We start from the raw sequence: 20,580 nt of genomic DNA, 5'->3' as shown, positions 1-20,580 counted from the left end.
ATTGCAGAAAAGCTAATACATCGATCTATCTATACAATTGTCTACGTGATGATACCAGACTCGAAGGATGTTGCAACTGTAAATGGAGATATGATCATATGAAGAAGAAAATCCCTGAATCTAAAAACGCAAAACGAAGAAGAAAGCAAACTCAACTACGGGCCTTCCCATTTCGGGTGTGCTCTTCCGGCCTGTTTGAATCAGTGACTAACGAAGCCCAGTACCCGAGCCCAAATTAGTCACGATAATTACCCGCTCAAATAGAAACATTTTAAGAAGACGTAAAGGGTATATATGTCTTTTAGACAAGTCTCCGGACGTATTCGTATCGTTTTTGGCGCGAATTCGTCTGTTTATGACGCGTTTCCGACTGTTTATCTGATTGCATTGACATTAGAGTCTTAACACACGCCGGGTAGCCGCCTTATATTCCCGTAAATACTCCGAAGAAGATCAAGATGCTTGTGAAAAAGTCAGTCTTACCCCTACTGTTTCGGTTCAGCGATATGAATTAATGAATTCCCATTTATTTTTATATCCGGGCCTCTGTGAGTACAAAGAATGAAGCCCAATGTCGGAGCCCAAACTGGTCACGAGAAATTCCCGCTCAAAACATCAATGCCGCAACTACAACCACCGCCGCCGCGTCCACCGATTCTCACCGAAATCGCCGCTGAGCCGGAGAAGAGGATGGCGGCAAAGAAATCACCGTGCTCGGGGTGTAAGGGTTTGTGGGGAATGTGAATGGTTGTGTATGATTGGCAAGGGTTGAAATTGGTGGTGGATGAGACTAATTAAGTATGAGTTTGGGACTTGTTATGAGATTGAGTGCGAGTCTGTGAGAGTAAGGATGCTGATGGGTTGAGGCATTGGTTTGCGACTTTTCCGAGCCGGGAAGGATTTAGTGTTTTGATGCAATGTGGTGCATATTTGTGGCTAAATTATTTGTTTGAATCAATTGAATGGTTTCCTGTTTCTAGTGATCATGTTCGAATGAGTTGATTTGGATTGCGTTCTAGTTTTTGTGTTTTCGGATCTTTGATGCAATTGAGTGAGCTTATGTTGATGTAATTTGAGGCCATATTTATACGAATGGGATTGTTGATGTGCAGGGCAACCAAATTCGGTAGCTGACTCGAATGGGTACCATAATCCTGTGTTGTTTGCCCCAGGCCAAATCAAATCACTCTGTACAGCTTCCCATCAGTATCAAACTTGATTGGCCCTGTTAAGCCAGTTGTGTTAACCTCTGAAATGCTTCTGAGCAACTACCTGTTTCCATTGAAAATGTTCAAAGCATCAAGATTCAACTTCCCACCACTTACTCAAATTTGTGTCATTTGCCCCCCATGAGCGAAATATGATTCAATTGCTTGAGCAAGAAACACTACTGATATGTGTTTAACCCAAAAGAAGTGTCATTACATAAATTTCGTGCCCTAGTCAATCTGCTTCAGCACGACATGAAATCCATATTGAGTTATAAATCGGATGTGTACATTTGCAGTGTGAGAACCCCCTGACTGTTGTTTGTTGCCACTATAGGGAGAGAAGGATCTAAAACTAAACTGCAGCATAACCAATCAGTGCCGATTCACAGATATCCACACTATCTGTCATCTGATCTGCTCATTCGCTTCCTCAAGTACTTGCAGACCCCAGCTAGTATAAATTTGCAGGTCCATTGCTCATTGCAGTCACATTGATTAGTGCCTTTCTGCTCTCATCTTTTGTTGGTATGGGAGTTAAAAGGAACTTTGTATGAAATCTTGGGTGCTTTTCAGCTAGCTTATCGCTCAAGGAAGCTACAGCATTTAGGTAGATGACGATTTTGGGAGAAATGCTGTTGAACTATATATGCGTAGAAGACGGAGTATAAAAGCAAGAAAGCAAGTTTTGCTGCATCTGCACTGCAAGCATTTTTGGAGTTTTCTGTTCTTACAATGGCGATTGCCAATATGGAAAAGGCCATCGAAAGCCGAAAATGTGCATTCAATCAAGCATTTCTACATACCTACGTACGCATAATCTTCTCTCACAACTCACAATGTACGACTAAAATATTAGAAATATCATCATTCAAATCAGAATGGTAAAATATATGCAACTGGGTTTTGCCTAGCCGGCGTAAAACAGTTTCAATCTAAGCTGCATGAAATCGGGTACATGTACGTGGAAACGAAGCGTTTAAAAACGTGTAAACTTTTTTTAAAAAAAATTAAAAACGGGTATATTTTATAAGCGTCGAAATAATATTATATATATAATTAATTATCAAACTTTTTTATTCATTTTTATATTAAATATAAATTAATAAAACATAATAATAATTCAATTACTTACCCAAATGGGATTGGACCGGGATTATGGGATAACTATCAATTCTATAATAGCTTATCTTAAAACCTTGTCAGAGCCATCTTCTTTCTGTCTTCTCTCTTTAGCCGTTCAAACGGTCTTTCCTTTTATTATATCAAATGAAGGATATGAGGAATGAACTAGTACATAGGGATCGTAAAGACCCAGATCGATCTTGAACTAGAAAAAGGAAGAAGGCTAGCCTAAGAACAAACTGAAATTAAAACGAAGCTCAACCGAATGAACAGAAGCCATCAAGACTGGCTCAAGGTCACCGAGCGATCTTGGCTTCCGTCTTTTCTCTCTCATATTCCTCATCATCTTTCGTCTCTCTCTGCTCTATCGATCTCCTCTCCAATTTTAGACATGTTGTAACCCTTAATTATCGTTTCTATATGACAAAAGTTAGTTTGAAAACGGCACCCAAAATCCATACCCAAACTTCACGCTTCCGGCATAATAGCTACTATCGCTTCCAATTAAAAATATCACGCTTCCAACGAGCTTCCAAACCTATTTTTTTTTTCGGAAATGCGCTTTTGGACGTTTCCAATCGATTCTGACGCGGTTTCGCTTCGCTTCCACTTCAAAAGCGGGAAACGTGACTAAGTTCACACTTCCATGCTACGTAGGTTTCAACTGAAACCCGAGGGGCAATATTGTCATTTTCATAACATACTTGATCACCTCTGGTAGGACTCCCGGCATATCCGACGCAAACTCCAATGCGTCTTGAATTGTTCTTTCGTCTAGTCCCAAGGAAACATTAGGAAACGCACCAAAATCGGTCGAAAACGAGCTGGAAATGAGGGGTTTATTGATCTGGGTTGTGTTCCCGTGGATTAGCTTCAAGTAAACCCAGTTGAAATTATAGTCGGATTTGGACGATTAAGGGGTTTATTGATCTGGGCTCTTGTTCAATTTGGGTTTAAATGTTTTTTTGTTGGGATTGGTGTTTTTGAATTAACTGGAACACACTCTTGCTATTTAGTTTATTTGGGCTTGGTGGAATTGTGAAAGGGTTGGTTTTGGATTTGGTGGTATAATCCATGGTTGGTAGAAATAATGTTAAATAGAATGTGAGACAAGTTAATATGGGAATCGGATGGGAGTCACTTAATTGGGATTGATACGATCATGGTTTTCTGGTTATGAGGATGAACTAAGGGTGAGTTTGGCCTTGAGTTTTTGTCAAATTATGGGCTTAAATTCTCAAATAATCTGATTAAAGTGTTTGACAAATAAAAATTGTAGATGATTATATAAGAATTTCACACACACCAATGCAAATTCTAAAAGCTACAAATTGGAGTTTCTAATTCTGAGGGATATATTATTTTCTGTCTATTACCTTACTACCACACTTTTATAAACTCACCATACTTTTATACCAATATTCACCAAACATTTCAAGTACTCACAGTTGATTATTCTCACAGCTCAACTGTAATTGATTATTCAATCAGCTCAGCTGAAACTGATTATAAAAAATTCACATCGAAGCCAAACTCGCCCTAAAGAAGTGTGGCCGAAGCGTAGGTCGACGCGCGCGTGGTCTTCTTTCATTTCACGTTGCTATTGATTATTCACCTTTAAATCCTTTCAAAAATATAAAATAAAAGGGATAAAGACAAATGAGATGTGGCAAGCTGCAATTCAGTGAGAGGGGAGAGTATGGACGTAGGCCTCCATACCAGTATGGACAGAAGTTTTTTCTTTTGATTTATGATTGCTGAAAGGGGTTTTGTTTTTGTTTCAATTGAGGGTTTTGGTTTTTGTTAAGTGTTAAGAGAAGTTTTTGAATTTTGAATTTTTCATATATGTATCCGTATGTCATGGTGTTTAACCTTCATTTACCATGTTATACCGAAAAATAGAACCTTCGATTCATCTGCCATTGGTGTGACATTGTTTTTTAAAGGCTCTTCTATAATACATTTTTCTTAGTGATGAATATCTTCATTATAATAAATTGTAGGACAAAATACTTTTACTCTTTAAACTGTATCTTTAAAAACAATTTTATCTCATACTTTTCAAATTAAACTAGTTAATGGTCAATTAATTAATAAAATAACTAAAATGCCCTATTAAAATTTTTTTTTCTCTCCACTTATTTTTCTTTTCTCTGTTTTTTCTCATTACAGGAGTCGTCATAGACAAACATGCATCTATAAGTATCCTACTAGATCCATCACCATACCCCTTCACCACTCCAAATGAAATTCAATTCTTGATATTGTTTTATCGTTTAATTCTTATGAAAAAATCTACACATCTACCACATTAAAGACGTACGAGGAAAAAAGAGAAATCAAAGAGTAAGAGGTGAGAGAATATAAAAGAAAACCTATGAAGGAAGAGAAAGAGGTAACTATGTGTTTTTTCAGACTCATCACTCATTTGTGAGTGTGTGTTTGTGTGATGGAAAAATTGAATAATTAAGAAAAGAAAAGAGAGAAAAAAACTTATTTTTAAATGAGGGTGTTTTAGTCACTTTAATATACTTATATTTACCATTTCAACGAAATAGATCTTATTGTTAAGAACTAAGAAATTAAAGACTAACCGGTTTAATTTAAGACGGAGAATTAAACTATTTTAAAAAATAAAATTTAAAGAATAACGAGTATTTTGTCTTAAATTATTTTGTTAGCGTGTTTACTATATAAAATTTATCGCGGGTGACTTGTGAATGAATTTAGTGAGCATCAATCACAGTCCTTTGCATGTGCTAATGTACCTTGGCTAATCAATCAAGTTTAACACTTTTAACATCACAAACAATAAGAGCTGCGTAGTCCATCAAACATAGTCAGCATAACATTTTTCTGATAGGGACTAATGACCTATGCGTTAGATGAGGACCATAACTATTTGACAATTGCAACCTGACCTAATCAAAATATCCAAAGTAGTACGCCACTCGTACGAGTACTGCCACAAAGTAGGGCTCGCATTTTGAGCCAATCCTACCGAGTCAGCCTATTTTCCAACCGATCCGGTCCGATTTTGTGTCGAGATTTCGGTTTGCCGAGTGTTCGGCTCGGCTGCAGTATAAGAATTTAATACATCGGTATACGATTACGCAAAAATACTCAAATTATGTAGGAGGTGAGAGTCGAACTCCTCATTCCTTTTACACCCCAGCTCTGCTCCTCACCATTGAAGCAAGTCGTAGTTTAATCATCTTTCATACGTTTACTCATCTGATAGCTATGATTTTCTATCAAACCCATTAATTATCATTGTCTGCCACCAACCACATCTTCTCTTTCTCAGTCTCTCTCTCGTCCCTTTCGTTTTATGAACTTCTCTTCTGCTTCTTCTTCTTCTTTCTGCATTTCCAGCTAGTTCATGGTGAGTTTGATCTACATCTCTTGTACTTCTCTTCTTTTTCCTTTCCCCCAATCCCCATCAGATTAACATTAGATCATCCTCACCTGAATTCCATCATCAAATCATCCTCAACTCCAAATATCCAAAATTAGATGATTCAGATCTGAATCTTTTATAAAAGGGTACGAAGAACACCAATCAAAACATCCCATTAGATTTTAGAAGTACTCTCGGTTGCTGACCGACACTGACCGAAACCGAAGTGTGCCGAGGATCGGTAAAACCGAGCTGAAAGCTCGGTTGCGATTTGAATTTTTTATCACCAAGAAACATCAGTTTGGCTGCGGTATTGGTAAAAGTCCTCGGTTTTTAACCGAATCCAGCCCCACCACAAAGCCCACAAGTCCCTTTTAAACAGTCATTCTTTAAACTAGAGGGAAAATGAACTTAATTAATGTCTTTTGTCTTTGTCCAAAGAAATAAACTTACCTTTGCTTTTGGTCAACAATTTACCAAACACGTCGTTCTCATTTCCATCAAATATTTCAAACCGACGTATATAAGTCATGAGAAAATGACAACTTTACGTATCAAATTGTATAGGATTTATTTTCGGAATTACTATTCAGTATTGACGTTCTTTTTATGGAATAAACAACTATCAGACGCGCGTGGTGCATGATCGGAAGGAAATTGAGACCGTAGGTTGAATTTGCTCATGATGTATTACATCTAATTAAAATTGCCTCGAATCCAAATCAACAAGGAGTATATACTCGTAACTCGTTGCTTTTCGATCGTGTCATGAAATTGCATGGCACAAAAATTATAACTCTAGCCAGGTCTCCAGGGGATATAATTAAAATAATTGTGGAGCTGTATACATTATTAATTAATTCATTTTCCTATAATATTACCAAAAGATATACAATGTGCGTAAAAGATTCCAATACTAGAATTCTAATTGAGCACTGCTAGGTGATAGAAGCACTTTGTGCGACATTCTTAATATGTTTTTACCTCCATGTGTACTTTACTTAGTCTTTATTGTTGTACTATTCAGTTATTGTGCCGTAGTAAGAGTTTTTGGCGGTATTAGATGCATTTTTGTGTTTACACGAGTTTAAAACGCATAATTGGTCTAGAGTCCTAGTTTGAGTAGGAATCCTTGTTAGGTTTCGAAACTAATTATCTCTTACTTATGATTTTATTTTCTTATTTTCAGATTGGATTAAAGAGATAATTAAAACATAGCATGATTTAGGATATAAAACATGACATGATTTAGGACATAAAACATGACATGATTTATGAAATAAAACATGACATTATATAGGGAGATAAAACATGGCATTATTATAGGAAGAAAGAGACAAGTTCAAACCTTCCATCTTTCCTCTATATATACATGGTTTCACCTCTCAAATAACATCACTTCTCTTTTGCATTCAAGAGTCAAAACATTTGCCAAAATACTACCTCAAACATCCTTTACCAAAACAGCAAGTCATTCTCCCCCATGTACAAGTTCCATCTCCACCGAAATCATCATTGAAAACACACCTCCAAGGTTCCTACAACATGTGATTCTCGCAACTCTTCTTCATGTGTTTGTTCATTTTTGATTTTCTACAATACTTTGTCTATGAAGATTGTAGTATGATGTTTGTGTGGGATTATTGTTTTGTATTAAGAATCAAAATTTTCAGATTGTTTTATTGGATTTTTGGTACTTTGCCAAATTGATGGTTTCTTATATTTAATGAGTTTGTATTTCTATTGTTGTGTTCTAATCATATTTCTCATACTTTTAGATAATTTTTAGATATGTGCATATGAATTTAGTGATTTGATGCAGTCCCTAAGATTGTGTTTGAGTGCTAGATTCATCAACCATATTGAAACAAATCGAATCATGCCCTAAGTAGGTTCGGTTTGTGTTAATTAAAAGTGGTAAAAATTCTGGAAATTTCCATGTGAAACCATGGTGTGTGACGCCATACACGAAACATGTCTCCAACAAAGATTTTGTACTTAAATGTAATCTTATTTGATTTCTAAGTGTTATTGAATTCGATTGCATGCAAATTTAGATTAGGCCCTAAGCCAATCTAAATGTTAATTAAAATCTTGCATAATTAAATGATCCCCTAAGGCTCTAATTGTATTAGTGTATAAAAAGAATGTAATTGGTCAAATTAGAATGCATGATAGGTTCGAACTTGTAATTATGTGGTGTAATGGTAAATATGGTTTAAGTTTGTTAAATAGAAGTCGATCATGTAAATAGTAATTTAGGTTTTATTTTAATAGTTAATAATCAATCTCAAACCCCCATTATTTGTTAACATAAAAGTTTAGAGTTCTCTTCAATTCCTCAGAAAGAACTATCCATGCTTATTATATACTAACAATGATGTTTTACAGGGTTTATTATAGACGTTTTAATTAACGCTATATCATTTTGGCATCGTTGCCAGGAAATTGAGAAAATCTCAATTATTTGAAGTGTTAATTTTTTACTATAATGTATATTTGTAAAAATCAATTCCTGTGAATACTAACAATCAGTAAAAACAATTATAAGTATTTTTTACATCTTAAAAAAAAAGTAAATCTCTGTAATTTTTTTTACTTTTTTGTTTAAAGTGTAAATCTTTTTTAAAAAAACTTTATCTTTGTAAAAATAAATTTTTGTGTACAGTAAATAATAAATCGAAAAAAGAAAAAAATTAATAAATAAATATATGTGAACAGTACTATGTGACAATAAAGTATGCACAGTAAAAAAATTGTTCTATATTTTTGTGATAAATGTTTTAATTTTATTGTAGTATGCATATAGGATACTTGTTACACTTAGATAAATTTTTAAGGAGGCTAAAATTCTTATTTATGCTTAATCTATTGTAAGTTATAAATTAAACGGAATATGTAAAGTCCATTTTGTTAATATTAGCCTTAACCCTTCATTTGTATCTTGCAAATGTCACTTGAGGTTGAGGGCGGCTTTTATTAACACTTTGCGAGCAATGTAACACACAAATTTATTTCGAGCTGAGTAAGGGCCATGTTATTTTTATTACCTTGGTTCAAGGTTTACAAAATTGGATCTCAGAGGCCCATAGACTAACATACATCTTGGTGATCGAGTCGATAGTGGAAACATCCTTTCGAGGGTGTAGCCTCCGTGGTATCCAACAAATGAGTCATGTCTTGCGACTATCTCTGAATCTAGTTATCTAGCCTTCTGAAATGAAAGAATGAGTTTATGTCTATACAACATACTTAGGCCGCACGTCCACCTCACTTTATAACTTAGAAAATAACTTTGTATAAATAGATGTATATAGTTTCAAAAGAAAATGATATTCTAACTTGGAATGTATATCAGATAAAGCAAGACCCTTACCTGGGGTTGTTTCAGTCAATTGCACAGTTAGCTTCTCTGCTCCACGTACCTTAAATGTTAGGATTGTGTGTGAGTAAAATCAATTAGACTTAGCAATACTTTACACTTGTAGATTTCGTAACATTAAAAAAATAAAAAAATAAAAAAATAATTAGAGGAAAGAAGTTCCAAGTGAGTCAGAAAGTTCTGTTATTCTATTCGATGCTTATGTTGTTTCTAGGGAAACTTTGTTCGCGTTGGGTTAACCCATTTTTTGTTACTAACGTGTTTACTCATGGTGCAGTTAAGATTCAAAATGATAAAACATAGAAGACATTCAAGGTGAATGTGCATCGACTTAAGCCCTACTATGAGTCATTTGAGGAGCACACGCATGAGGAGACAATTGTGAGAGATGCGCCTAAAGGAGAATGAACATGAGAGAGTCTAGGCTGAGAGACTATAAAACTCAAGCATTGCATGGGAGGCAACCCATTTCAACTGTATCTATGGAGGAATCGTCTACAGGAGTTTGAATTTTCTAATCTCTTCACTCTCATGGTTGAATTGTATGTGTTAATATGTGATCTTACTCTATGCTTGTGAATTACATTCTTACTATTGAGCTTACATTGAGGACAATATAATTTGCTAAGTGTGGGGTAGGGTTGCAAGATCATTGATTGTTTGTTTTTATTTTGATTTATTGTTTGTGTTATCATATAAAAAAATCTGAAAAAATGAATGAAAAAAATGAAAAAAATTGTATTATTTTATTGAGTCTTAAGATGCCCCTAAAGTCTAGGATGATTAGGTCTCTAAATGCATAAATGATGGTTTTGCATTTCATACGAATTAAATTGTAAGTTGCATTCATGATGTGGATTTGGTATGAACATGTGAGATTTGGATTGAATGTAATATGACATACATATTTGATTAGTTTAAGTTCATAACAAACTGTGAGTTTTTTTAGCATATATGTACTTTCTTCATGAGATATAATATGAAATTTCGTGGTTGTTCATGAACCTCACTATTATTTGCATATTCAATAGCTATGTGCCATAGTTTTTAATGGACTCTAGAATTAACTAGAACTCACTTTTGTGATTATTGAAACTTTTAAGTCATAAAATATTCTGATTTTGAAAATGATTTATGGATCATTTCTAGGAATACCACCACTTTAGCCAAACAACTATGTATCATTTTATGTGTCATACTTGAGACCTCTTAGTTGAACCCTATTTGAGCCTACATTGAGCATTTTCTTCATCACCTTTGTTATCTTCATGCTTAGTATAATTACCTATACCTTGTCATATAGACTTGAGAGAATTCTTGTTGAAATAATGTTGTGATGATGCATGAAATAAGTGTGGGGTGGAAGACATTTGAAAAAAAAAATCAACAAGCTTTTAAGCAAGCATTGCCGAAAAAAAAAACAAAAAAAATGAATGATGAACTCGGCAAGAAAAGAAAAAAAATGCTATGTTGTCTTCCATTTGTGATTTGGAGTTGAGTTGTAGTTGAAGATCTAAAAAATTTTACTTGACCTTTGACCATGTTCACTTTGTGGTTAAAATGATGATTATGCCCAACTTGTTATATTTGGCCTCTGATGGTGTGTGGTGTCATAAGGATAATGTTTACTTTTCTAAGTCTATAGAATTACTTTTGTGATTCCTTGATACTCCATGCATTTAGCTAAGCCTAAACATTTATCTTATCTAATGATCCTAATGATTCTTAAAATGAGCAAATATTATTTTGTGGAGATGATCACAAAAGTTGAGCATATGGTTTTAGTTCATTTGTGCACTTAGTTGTTAAATGAGGTTTTCTTATGTTATTCACAAAGTGCTCTCATTTGTTAAAATATGCAACTTATTTGATACCTTAATATCCTTTCTCTTGCATATACTTGTTTGTGAATGATAACCGTGAATATGAGTGAAAAGAAGATAGTATGACTTGTGAAGGGGATTGTATTGACTAAACATGTTAAATGTTTATTTTCTCGTATCTGACTTATTCATACTATGAGCATGTTTATGAAACTTGGAATTTATGTGCTTACATTCAAATGCTTAAACTTGAAAGCTATGTGTTTTGAGATTATGAGGCAATCATTTAGGGGCAATCGTGTCTTGTTTAGTTTTGTTTTGCTAAGAAACTAACAAAAACCAAGTGTGGGGTATAATATACTTGTGGAGCTATATACATTGTTAATTAATTAATTTTCCTATAATATTACCAAAAGATATACAATGTGCGTAAAATATTCCTATAATAGAATTCTAATAGAGCACTGCTAGGGCGCCATAATGTAGCGTCAGATTCAGCGCCACAATCTTATATGATATGTTTAATAACCTTGTCAGATCAGTAATTAAAATAATCATAAAATGTATTTTTTCAACAAAAATACAATCATATTCTTAATATTTATTCATTATGATTATTAAATTTAAAAATATTTTTATTTATAAAAAAAGAAATATTTTCATGGACATATTTATTATACCATATTTTGTAAATAGAAATTAAACTCCAGACAATTTAGTTACCTTATTACATTTATTCAAAAATTATTTTACAATATTGGTTCAAAACGTTACTTTATAAGTGATGAAAACAACATTATAATCTTATGACAATTTATTAAATTTTATGGGACATGTAAGGTAATAAATTATTTTTTTCATGATAATTAATATTGGCCAACAATTATCATATATGGCCGACAATTACCATATATATTTGAATGAAAATATTTTTATTTTAAAATATTTTTTTTGCACACACGTCTATATTTTTTTCGGATGAAATAATTTTATTTAAGCACATATATATATATATATGCCTACTTTCGTAATATATATTAAAAAATTAATTACACTTTGAAAGCAGTATCGTAATGAAAAAATAAGAATAAATGATAACGAAAAAATATATTTTTATAATAATCTAGAGTCATTGAATTAACGTGGATATGATTGTCTTTTTATTTAAAAATGACATTTTACTATTTTAATTACTGACGTCGCAAGGTTATGAGACATGGCACATATAATTGTGCGGCCGAATCTGACACCATATTGTCATACAACCAACCTAATAATGCTCTTTCTTATTTCTTAATCAAGATTCTAGCCCCCCCCCCCCCCCCAATTCAAATTTAATTTCATATTAGAAAGGGAGAACGATCGATTATATAATAAGATTACTGACTACTTGGTTGACAGACATAGAATTACGTAAGCAGATAAGGATTATATGGCGTTTGATTAAAGGAGTAAATATTTATTATTGACTTAACCTTCAATGTCCCGGCATATACGAACATGAATATGCCTCATCATTTATCACGTGGATCCGAAAAACCCGCGGAGGCCTGCAAGTCCGATAGGTTTTTATTCGGCCCGGCCAGCGAGAAAGCCCGTAAAAGCCCGCTTCTGTGAGTAGAGGGCCGGGCTTAGATTAGAGGTGTGAAACCCACCCCGGCCTGCCAAAATCCCGCAAAGACCAGCCCGTAAAAACCCACTAAATAATAAAATATTATACATACATATTTTATTAGATTTAGAATAAAACTATCGCATTATGAAGTAAATATATGAATGAAACTTCTCATGATCGATCGACACCAGCCGATATGATCGGTATATATATTTAGTGACCCTGTAAAAATTTCAACCAATTCGGACCTCGTCTGACCGTCAAAATTTCTGATAAACCGAAAGCAATACTAATATGTCATAAAGGAAGACTCATTACCAAAATGCGAACACCGAAAACCGTTTGCATATCTGAAATCACCTAATTTTTGTCACCGATTGTGTGCGGTCACACCAAGGAAACTCATTTGGCAAAGCCCCGGTCAATGGATATTTTAATATGTCAAAACGCCACTTTTTTAGTTTACCGTCGGTACAGACATGTCAAATAATGTCCAAAACGGATGAAATTTTTACGGGTTCCCTGAATATTTATACCGATCACATCTGCTTGTGTCGATCGACCATATTCGAACTAGAGTTATCAATCGCTGAAGTGTCAACTAATGTATCATAACTATTTATATTATGTTTATATTCAAACTATTGCATTATGAAGCGACTATATGAAATAAACTTTTCGGGATCGATCGATACAAGCTAATGTTATCGGTATATATATGTAGTGACTCTGTAAAAATTTCACCCAATTCGGAACTCATTTGACTGTTGGAATTTCCGGTTAACCAAAAACACCACTAATATGTACTAGGGGAGGACCTATTAAAAAGATGCGAACGCCGAAAGTCGTTTACATATATGAAATCACCTAATTTTTTTTACCTATCGTGCATGGTTGCACTGAGAAAGGTCATTTAGCAAAGCCCCGCACAATGAGGTTTCAATATGTCAAAATGCCTATTTTTTTTGTTGACCGTAGGTACGAACAGTTAAACCATGTTCAAAACGGACGAAATTTTTACGGGGTCCCTAGATATATATACCGATCACATTCATTGTTATCGATCGTCCATATTTCGAACTGGAGTTGGTGATCGCCTAAGTGTCAACTAATGTATTATAAACTTTATATTAGGTTTAGAATAAAACTATCGCATTATGAAGCGACTATATGAATAAATGTTATCGGGATCAATCGATACCAACCGATATGATCGGTATATATATTTAGTGACATTGTAAAAATTTAATCCAATTTCGACCTCGTTTGACCGTCGAAATTTCCGGTAAACCGAAAACATCACTAATATGCTCTAAGAGAGGACCCATTACAAAGATGCGAACGCTAAAAACCGTTTGCAGATCTGAAATCGCCTAATTTTTGTTACCTATCGTGCATGGTAACACTGAGGAAACCCATTTAGCAAAGCCCCGGTCAATGGGGTTTCAATATGTCAAAATGCCTATTTTTTGGTTGACCGTAGGTACGAACGGTCAAACCATATCCAAAACTGACGAATTTTTACGGGGTCCCTAAATATATATACCGATCACATCTGCTGGTGTCGATCGACCATATTTCGAACTGGAATTGGCGATCGCCTAAGTGTCAACTAATGTATCATAACTTTTATATTAGGTTTAGAATAAGACTATCGCATTATGAAGCGACTATATGAATGAACCTTTTTGGGATCGATCGACACCAGCCGATGTGATCAGTATATATATTTAGTGACCATGTAAAAATTTCATCCAATTCAGACCTTGTTTAACTCTCGGAATTTCCGGTAAACCGAATACACTACTAATATGCTATAAGGGATGACACATTACAAAGATGAGAACGCCGAAAGCCGTTTGCATATCTGAAAATCACCTAATTTTTGTTACCTATCGTGTGCGGTCACAATGAGGAAACTTATTTAGTAAAGCCCCGGTCAATAGGGTTTCAATATGTCAAAACGCCACTTTTTTTGTTGACTGTAGGTACGAACAGTCAAACTATGTCAAAAACGGACGAAATTTTTACGGGTTCCCTAAATATATATACTGATCATATATGCTGGTGTCGATCGACCATATTTTGAACTGGAGTTGGCGATCGCCTAAGTGTCAACTAATGTATCATAACCTTTATATTAGGTTTAAAATAAAACTATCACATTATGAAGCGACTATATGAAGAAAACTTCTCGGGATCGATCGACACCAACCAATGTGATCGGTATATATATTTAGTGACCCTGTAAAAATTTCATCCAATTGAGACCTCGTTTGACCGTCAGAATTTTCGGTAAATTGAAAACACAACTAATATGCCCTAAGGGATGACCTATTACAAATATGCGAACGCCGAAAACCATTTGCATATATGTAATCACATAATTTTTGTTACATATCGTGCGCGGTCGCACTGAAGAAACCTATTTGGCAAAGCTCCGGTCAATGAGATATCAATAAGTCAAAACGTCTTTTTTTTAGTTGACCGTTGGTACGAACGGTTAAACCATGTTCAAAACTGACAAAATTTTTACGGATCCGTAAATATATATACTGATCACAACTACTGTTGTCGATCGACCATATTTCGAACTGAAATTATCGATCACCGAATTGTCCACTAATAGATCATAACCTTTATAGTAGGTTTATAATAAAACTATCACATTATGAAGCGACTATATGATGGAAATATCTCAGAATCGATCGACATTATCCGGTGTGATCGATATATATATATATATATTTAGTGACAATTTTAAAATATCATCCAATTCGGACCTCATTTAACCGTCAGATTTTTCGGTAAACCAAAAAACAACACTAATATGCCTTAAGGGGGAGATCCATTACCAATATGTGAATGCGAAAAAATGCCCGGCCCGGCCCGTCACTTATTTATGTACTAAAATCTGGCCCGGCCCGTTGATGAGCCCTAAACATGAATGTCACTTTTCAAATACAATATTCAAGATATAATGAGATCTTTAGAGGGGTATTTTCTAATGAGGACCATTTTGTTGAGGACATGTTGATAACCTCTTTCATTCACATACTTTTTGATCTTATATTCATATTTCGACAATTTAGTTTATAGATATATATGAATAAATCATTTTTGTAAAATTTTGTCCAAATTGAAAATCGTTAAGACATTCATAAATGCGATTTACTCATTATGAACTTGAACGGTTCATGTTTGACAATTTTGGTATGTTCACTAATTTGATCTATTTTGATACCTTAATGATTACTAAGTTGGTTGAAAATTTATAGAAGTAATCTATTTATATAGATCTAAAATCTAAACGGTTGAGATGAAAATATGTGACCGAAAAATGAGTCTAATTAACAATTTATTAAAAAGTCTTCAATTAGTCCTCAACAAGATGGTATTCGTTGAAAAATATGTCAATATTTCAATTTTGGTTCCAGTTTCCAAACGTAAAATGATAAAATTAGCTATTGAAACACTTTTAGGTTTGTACGTAGCTCCCCGGACTCCTTCATTCCTTTGTCACGCTTCATGTATATTTTTTTTTGCATTAATATTAAGATTAGTTGATGATCAGTTATATCAAATGCTATAAAGCATGGATACGACAACATATAGGTATGTCTATATCGTACCCGTACCGGATACGGGTACGGTCCGGATATGCCATATACACGTATCCATGGATGAAAAAACGTATCCTAACTATGTAGTGCACAGTCAACTCATCGGATACAATTTGGATGATCTTAAGTCAAGTAATCTCCCATTTCAAATTGTCAGGTCACCCCTAAGAATTGTCAAGCAATACATACCAGTCTCTCACCTCTCTCTCTCTCTTTTTGAAGGCTTCTGATGTATATGCTTGATCACTAGTCTTCTGATGCATAAAACATCTTTTCTGATTGCATTGTTTGACCAACTAGCTTTTTTCATGCAGGATAAAGATGAGGTGCAACATCACATATCCACCTTGCTCTTTGTTGCATTGACCTGTGGCTTCTTAATGCTTATATTTACAAGATTTTTCGGCTCATGGGCACTCACTGGTAATAAGAAATGTTAAAAAGATATGAATTCGTGATTCTGAAAGATAGAATGCTTTTTTTTGTTTTTTGTTTTGTTTTTGCTATTGCCATCAATGTGTATCTGAGTTTGTCAAAGTTGGAATCGTGACTATAATAATTGTTGCATCTAATGATTTTCAGCTTTTTCTGGATCAAAGAACTTATAGATTATTCCAACAGCAAATACATATGTTCAGGTATACTTTCTTCTTTCAGTTAACAGTTGTTGATTACTCCATTTATCATAAGATTCATTGATCTGTTAAAATAAAAAAATCAAAGGGATCTTTTCATTTGGTTACATACTATAAATAAAATTTATGGTAGACTTTACATTGTCTTGTCAACATGTACCATGACCAAGGGGTCATTCTTTTGCTATTTCTTTCACAAAGTAATATCATGTTTAGTACTTATATTTTATTTTGTTTGAACTTATTAAGTAGTTAATTCATAGACTTATGTATTTATGTTTATTGTAGAATTAATGGGATTTAGGGTAACGACCCCAAAATTTCGAGTATAAAAACTCAAAATTTCAAAGTCGTGAAACACCAAAACAATCTCAATTAATCGAAATCATTTTAAATGTCACAGCGGATCATTATTGAGTTCACAATACAACTCAGACAAACCAATTATTACAAACCAAATTTATAATCCAACATTACATAAAAATGGAAATGTAATAATCCTCACAATCTCTCACAAAACCCACAAGTAAATCCTTACAAGTTCTCACACACAAATCCACAATAAAAACATCACCACAAGTAGGATAATGAACAACTTCGAGTCTTCAGAGTTGTCCCTCGATCTCCACTAATCAACACCTGCGGAATTATCCCTTACACCATTGAATTGGTGCACCGAGATTGTAAACACAAACCCGGTAAGCTTTACAGCTCGTATGAGTAAAATAAAAATATAAATCACATATCAATATATACGAAAATCCACCAATCAATAAATATAAATGCACTCATGAGTCAATGGACGACTCATCTGGTTGAACCAAAAATATGAAAAGAAGTGCTCATGAGAAATTGGGCAACCATTCTGGTTACCCAAATACATTTATAATACGGGTACTAATGAACGCTGGTACACATATGTTACCCCTCACGTAGTACACCGCCGATATTGGGCAACCTCCTGCTACCCAACATCCAAAAATATGAGTACTCATGAGCCGGTAACTCATCTGTTACCTCACATGCAGTACTCCAGCAGACAGACTAGAGCTATAACTGTATCGTAACTTTTGCCCGGCCAAATGCTAGGTTTATGACTTGCCAAACACGTCTGAATACTGGTCCGAAGACATAAACACGTTTTAACAAACTACATGTTAAAACCACATACAATAATCATCACCTCATATTGTACAAATCAAATCACATGTTCGACATATAAATCTCGTCATCAAAATGACATAATCAAGATAAAATGATAACAGTATATTATATAGCAAACTATATATATATATGTACATACTTACCATTTATACAATATATATATAATCAACTATATCATATACATGTCATATTACATAACCACGTCCGAAGACAAAACGTTTTAACAAACTCCATGTTAAAACCACATACAATAATCATCACCTCATATTGTACGAATTAAATCACATGCTCGATATATAAATCTCGTCATTCAAAATGACACATTCACAATGAAATAATAACAATATATAATATAACAAACTATATATATGTACATATTTACCATTTATACAATTATATATATATATATATTCTACTATATCATATACGTGTAGTATTTCAATCTTTAAAACTCTGCAAAATCTCGAATCTCTGCAAGGGTAGATTCGTAAATATGTGAGATTTTACTCACCTTATCAACTCGAGCATAATTCCAAAATTGCCGAAGGTAATTCATTTCCTTGCTTTATAGATCACCTTGAAAAGATAAGAAAAGAATTTAGGATCGTTTCGTACTCCTTAAATGCCGAAAACAGTAATAATAAGTTATTGTTCAACAATTTCTGGTTTTACGAATTCACTGTTCACGTGGTCACTGTTCACATATTTACTATTCACGTTTTTATATACAAATACACATCAATTACGTATCCACATACGTGTACGTACTATTTACGTATTTCTGTACGTACGAATACTATTCAAATGTAAATATTGTCTCAGTAAATAATAATTACTGAATTACCCTTCTGAAATTACCTTTTACATTTACGGAAAATAATTTACATTTACATTTACCGTACGTAAAAATAAATTACAAATTTACCCTTTAGAAACACTGTTCACGCGCCGATGCAGGTGGCGGCGCGTGGGGCCCACGCGCCGAGCCTAAAGCTGGCGCGTAGCACGCCACCGCCGCCCCATTTCTCCCCCTCTCCTTCTCCTCCGCCCCTACACGGCCCAAGGCCACCTCCAGACCTCCTCACGCACTCACACGCGCAGCATAAGGCGGCGGTGCTCCACTCTCCACCTACACCTCCGATCCTCCTCCAAAATCCTCCCAATCCATCCAAAAATATCACACAATCATCACAACCATAAATTGAATGCATCCTTACCTAGATCGGAGCTCGAAGTGCGTCGGAAGTGGTTGAATCGTCGGCGAGCTTCTCGCAGGAACTCCACTCGTCGATGCGGCTCCTTGGCAGCGAAGCGAGGCACGGCGTGCTAGAGGGTGGCGGCGGAGGGTCACGCGATGCTCCGGGAACCGGCGGTGAGGGACACGATGGCTTGGAGGCGGAGATCGCGGCGCGATGTAGAGGGAGGCTCGGGGAGAGAGAGGAGACTCTCAGCGGTGAGACGGAGCGTCGCGAGCTTGGGGTTTGGTGAGGAGGGTCGCGCGGTCTTTTTGGGCTAGGCAGTGTGGCCTATGGAGGGCCGGTCGGCGAAATCGCCGGTGAGGCTAGAGAGAGAAAGGGAGGGAAATCAGGGAGAGGCGAGAGAGAAGAGAGAAAAAAAGGGAAATGAGAGAGAGAGGCGCGGGGTGAGGGTTTCCTGAAATGGAAACCCTAACTCCAATAATTTTCTATATATACCCGTTTCCTAAATCAGAAAATACTTCATCGTTAATAACTTTTACGTATGACGTCCGATTCGAACGCATGATGTGTCCACGAACTCGTATCGTCGAGCTCTACAATTTTCGTGAATGAAGTTTTCGCGACCGAGCAAAGGAATAAAAGTCGATATATTCGTTGCGGAAACGTAACGTTTTTCTAATTAAATGTTCCGAGAACGTTTCCGTTTTTGTTTCGTAAAGTCGCAAACCACCAATTTCATTTTAATTGAATTTCACAACTTTATAGAATTCAAATCAAAACCAAATATTGTTCCGAAAAATTAGGGTTATTACATTTAGGTGTTATAAATTTTTAATTGCTTGTTTTTGATCAAATTTTAGAAATTATTATATATATATATATATATTAAATATTATTTTACAAAACGTATCCAAAACGCTACATACTAAAAAAACGAAATATGTGTATCATGTCATACCCGTATCCGTATCTCGTACCCGTACTGGTGCATCATAGATCAAATGTCCAGAACTTCATAACTATGTCAGTTCAATAATCTATATATATACATTCTCAGTCACATTTAAAAACTTAAAATCTTTTATCCATCGATAGTGAACTTTATAAAAATCAAATATATTATTATCTGAAAGAAACAATTCAATTTGATCCATGATTACGTTGCATGGATTTTTTTTTATATCGGAAAGATATGAAGAAAAAAGAAAAGATGGGAGAATAGTCACGAAGAACATGAACTGAAGTCAATGGCTAATATTAGCAATAGATCGAAGAACATGTAAAGCAAAGCTAAGGCGCACCTATAATTCAAATACTGCTTCAATTAATGGCTAATATTAGCAATATAGATCGAAGAACATGCATGTAAAGCAAAACTAAGGTGCACCTATATAATCAAATACCAG

The sequence above is a fragment of the Argentina anserina genome, chromosome 1, assembly GCF_933775445.1.
Source record: "Argentina anserina chromosome 1, drPotAnse1.1, whole genome shotgun sequence".
In the NCBI taxonomy this organism is placed as follows: Eukaryota; Viridiplantae; Streptophyta; class Magnoliopsida; order Rosales; family Rosaceae; genus Argentina; species Argentina anserina.
This window is presented reverse-complemented; position numbering follows the sequence as displayed.